Source organism: Chrysochloris asiatica, unplaced genomic scaffold (genome assembly GCF_000296735.1).
Source record: "Chrysochloris asiatica unplaced genomic scaffold, ChrAsi1.0 scaffold00408, whole genome shotgun sequence".
Classification (NCBI taxonomy): domain Eukaryota; kingdom Metazoa; phylum Chordata; class Mammalia; order Afrosoricida; family Chrysochloridae; genus Chrysochloris; species Chrysochloris asiatica.
Genome location: NW_006408926.1, coordinates 97099 through 102658, shown reverse-complemented (window position 1 = coordinate 102658; position 5560 = coordinate 97099).

The following is a 5560-nucleotide window of genomic DNA, read 5'->3' as shown; positions in this document are numbered from 1 at the left end:
ACCTGGGTGATGAGTCCAACATGTCCATACACAGACAGCTAGCTACATGACAGACAAGTCCAATATGTTTATATACAGGGAGCTACCTACCTGGCAGGTCAATCCAAAATGTCCATGCACAGAGACCTAACTACATGGCAGATGAGTCCAAAATGTTCATATACAGAAAGCTTGCTACATGGCAGAATAGTGCAACATTTCCATATCCAGTGTTCTAGCCACATGGCAGATGAGTCCAACGTGTCTGTATACTGAGAGCGCAGTACATGGCAGAGAAGTACAAAATTTCCATATACAGAGTACTATCTACATGGAAGATGAGTTCAACATGTCCTTATACTGAGAGCTAGCTACAGTTCAGAGTAGTCCAACATGTCCCTATACAGAGTACTAGCTACATGGCAGATGGGTCCAACATGTCCATATACTGACAGTTAGCTACATGGCAGATGAGACCAAAATGTCCATATACAGAGTTCAAGCTACATGGCAGAAGAGTCCATCGTTTCCATATATTAAGAGCTTTTTACATGGTAGAGTAGTCCAACATGTCCATATACAGAGTACTAGCTACATGGCAGAGTAGTGCAACATTTCCATTCACAGAGTTCTAGCTAGATGGCAGATGAGTCCAATGTGTCCATATACTGAGAACTAGCTAAATGGCAGATTAGCCCAACATGTCCATATACAGAGAAAAAGCAAATGGCTGAGGTCTCCAACCTGTTCATGAGAGCTAGTTACATGGCAAAGTAGTCCAACATGTGTATATATAGAGGACTAGCTACAAGGCAGATGCTTCCAACACGGTCATACACAGAGAGCTGGCTACATGGCTGATGAGTCCAACATATCCATATACAGAGAGCTAGCTACATGGCAGACAAGTCCAATATGTTCATATACAGAGAACTACCTATATGGAAGATCAGTCCAACATATCCATGCAGAGAGAGCTATCTAAATGCCAGGGAAGTGCAACATATCCATATACAGAGATCTATCTACATGGCAGATGAGTCTAAAGTGTCCATATACTTAGAGCTAGTTACATGGAAGATTAGTCCAACATGTCTACATACAGATTGCTAGCAAATGGCAGATGAGTCCAACATGTCAAGATATTGAGAGTTAGCTACATGGCAGATTAGTCCAAAATGTCCAAATACTGAAAGTTAGCTACATTGCAGATCAGTACACCTTGTCCATATACTGAGATTTAGCTACATGGCAGATGAGTCCAACATGTGTATATATAGAGGACTAGCTACAAGGCAGATAAGTCCAACATGTTCATACAAAGAGAGATCTCTACATGACTGATGAGTCCAACATGTCCATGTAGAGCGAGCTAGATACATGGCAGACAATTCAAATATGTTCATATACAGAGAGCTACCTATATGGCAGATCAGTCCAACATATCCATATACTGAGAGCAAGCTACATGGCAGATGAGTCCAACGTGTCCATATACTGAGAGTTAGCTACATGGCAGATGAATCCAAAATGTCCATATACTGAGAATTAGCTATATGGCAGATGAGTCCAACATGTCCATATACTGAGAGATAGCTACATGGCAGATGAGTCCAACATGTTTATATAGAGAGGCCTAGCGACAAGGCAGATGAGTCCAACGTGTTCATACAGAGAGAGCTGGCTACATGGCTGATCATTCCAACATATCCAAATACAAGGAGCTATCTACATGACATAAAAGTCCAATATGTTCATATACAGAGAGTTACCTATATGGCTGATCAGTTCAAAATATCCACGCTCAGAGAGGTAGCAACGTGGCAGATGAGTTCATAATAAACATATACAGTGAGTTAGCTACATGGGAGAGTAGTGCAACATTTTCAAATACAGAGTTCTAGCTACATAGCAGATAAGTCATACGTGTCCATATACAGAGAGCTTGCTACATGGCAGAGTAGTCCACTTACAGAGTAGTAGCTACTTTACAGTGTAGTCCCACATGTCCATATACAGTGTACTAGCTACATGGCAGATCAGTACAACATGTCCATATACTGAGAGTTAGCTTCATGGCAGAGTAATCCAAGATGTCCATATAAAACATACAAACTAAATGGCAGATGAGTACTACGTGTCATATATTGAGAGTTATGTACATGGCAGATGAGTCCAACATGTCCATATACTGAGAATTAGCTACGTGGCAGACAAGGGTAATATGTTCATATACAGAGAGATAACTACTTGTCAGATCAATCCAAAATATCCATGCACAGAGAGCTAGCTACATGCCAATGAGTCTAAAATGCCCAAATACAGAGATCTAGCTACGTGGTAGATGAGTCCAACGTGTCCATATACTGAGAGTTATCTACACGACATTTGTGTCCAAGATGTCCATACACTGAGAATTAGCTACATGGCAGATGAATCAAACATATCCATATGCTGAGAGTCATGTACATTACAGATTATTTCAACATCTTTATGTAGAGAGTCCTAGCAACAAAGCAGATGAATCCAATGTGTCCATACAGAGTGTGCTGACTACATGGCTTCTGGGTCCAAACTGTGCATATACAGAGAGCTAGCTCTATGGCTGACAAGTCCAATATGTTCATGTACGGAGAGCTAACTACATGGCAGATCTGTCCAACATATCCATGCTCAAAGAGTTAACAACATGGCAGATGAGTCCATAATATCCATATACTAGCTATATGGCAGAGTAGTGCAACATTACCATATAGAGAGTTCTAGCTAGATGGCAGATGAGTCCAATGTGTCCATATACAGAGAGCTAGGTACATTGCAGAGGAGTCCAACATGTTCATATACAGAGTACTAGCTAAATGCCAGATGGGTCCAACATGTCCATATACTGAGAGTTAGCTACATAGCAGATGAGTCCAATATGTGTATATGTAAAGGAATAGCTACAAGGCAGATGAGTCCAACATGTTCATACAGAGAGAACTGGCAACATGGCTGATGAGTCCAACATGTGCATATACAGAGAGCTAGCTACATGGCATACAAGTCCAATATGTTCACATACAGAGAACTACCTACATGGCAGATCAGTCCAGCATATCCATGCACAGAGAGCTAGCTACATGGCAGACAAGTCCAAAATATCCATATACAGAGAGCTAGCTATGAGTGGCAGATGAGTCCAACCTGTCTAAATACTGAGAGCTAGCTAAATGACAGAGTAGTCCAACATGTCCATATGCAGAGTACTAGGAAATGGCAGATGAGTCCAACATGTGTATATAAAGAGGACTAGCTACAAGGCAGATAAGTATAACATGTTCATACTGACTGAGCAGGCTACATGGCTGAAGAGTCACAAGTGCTATATGTGCATATACAGAGAGCTACCTACATGGCAGATCAGTCCAACATATCCATGCACAGAGAGCTGGATATATGGCAGACAAGTCCAAAATGTCCATATACAGACAGCTAGTTACATGGCAGAGTAGTGCAACATTTCCATATACAGAATATTAGCTACATGGCAGATGAGTCCATCATGTCCATATACTGAGATCTAGCTACATGGCAGACAAGTCCATTATGTTCATATACAGAGAATGACCTATATGGCAGATCAGTCCAACATATCCATGCACAGAGACATAGATGAATGTCAGAGTAGTTCAACATTTCCATATACAGAGATCCAACTACATGGGAGACGAGTGAGTCCAAAGTGTCCATATACTGAGAATTAGCTACAGGGCAGATGAGTCCAACATATCCATATACTGAGATCTAGCTACATGGCAGAGTAGTCCAACAGGTCCATATACAGAGTATTAGCTACATGGCAGATGAGTCCAACATGTCCATATACTGAGAGTTAGCTACATTTGCAGATGAGTCCAACATGTGCATATATAGAGGACTAGCTACAAGGCAGATGAGTCCAACATATTCATACAGAGATGGCTACATGGATGATGAGTCCAACATGTCCATGTACAGAGTGCTAGCTACATGGAAGACAAGTCCAATAAGTTCATATATAGCGCCTACCTACATGGCAGATCAGTCCAACTTATCCATGCACAGAGAGCCAACTACATGGCAGACAAATCCAAAATATCCATATACACAGAGCTAGATAATTGGCAAAGTGTTGCCAAAACAATTCCATATACAGAGTTCTAACTATATGGCAGATGAGTCCAACGTGTCCATATACTGAAAGCTAGCTACATGGGAGAGTAGTCCTACATGTCTATATACAGATTTCTCGTTACATGGCTTATGAATCCAACGTGTCCATATACTGAGAGCTAGCTGCATGTCAGAGTAGTCCAACATTTCCATATACAGAGTACTAGCTACATGGAAGATGAGTTCAACATGTCCATATACTGATCATTAGCTATTTGGCAGATGAGTCCAACATGTGTATTTAAAGAGGACTAGCTACAAGGCAGATGAGTCCAACATGTTCATAGAGAAAGCTGTCTACATGGCTCATGAATAAAACATGTCCATATACAGAGATGTAGCAACATGGCAGAAAAGTCCAATGTGTTCATATACAGAAAGCTAGCTACATGGCAGATCCATCACACATATCCATGCACAGAGAGCTAGCTACATGGCAGACGAGTCCAAAATGTCCATATACAGTGAGCTAGCTACATGGCAGAGTAATGCAACATTTCCATTTACAGTATTCTAGCTACATACCAGATGAGTCCAACGTGTCCATATACAAGGCAGATGAATCCAACCTGTGTATATATAGAGGACTAGGTACAAGGCAGATGAGTCCAACATATTCACATAGAGAGAGCTGGCTACATGGCTCATGAGTCCAACATGTCCATATACAGTGAGCTAGCTACTAGACAGACAAGTCCAATATAATCATATATAGCGAGCTACCTACATGGCAGATCAGCCCAACATGTGCATGTACAGAGAGCTAGCTACATGGCAGATGAATCCAAAATGTCCATATACAGAGAGCTAGATACATGGCAGAGTAGTGCAACATTTCTATATACAGAGTTCTAGATACATGATAAATGAATGCAATATGCCCATAGACTGAGAGCTGGATACATGGCAGAGTAGTCCAACATGCCCATATACTTTGTACTAGCTACATGGTAGATAATTCCAACGTGTCCATATACTGAGAGTTAGGTACATGGCTGATGAATCCAACATGTGCATATACTGTGAGTTAACTACATGGCAGGTGAGTCCAACATGTCCATATACTTAGAGTTAGCTACATGGCGGATGAGTCCAACATGTTCATTTATAGAACCCTAGCAACAAGGCACCAGGAATTGATGGAATAAAAATTGAAATATTTCAAGAAAGTGAGGCGGCACTGGAGGCACTCACTCATCTCTGCCAAGAAATTTGGAAGACAACTATCTGGCCGACTGATTGGAAGAGATCAATATTTATGCCCATTCCAAAGAGAGGTGACTCAACAGAATGCAGAAATCATCGGGCAATCTCTTTGATATCTCAAGCGAGTAAAGTTTTTCTAAGGATAATAAAGAAACGGCTACAATCATACATTGACAGGGAA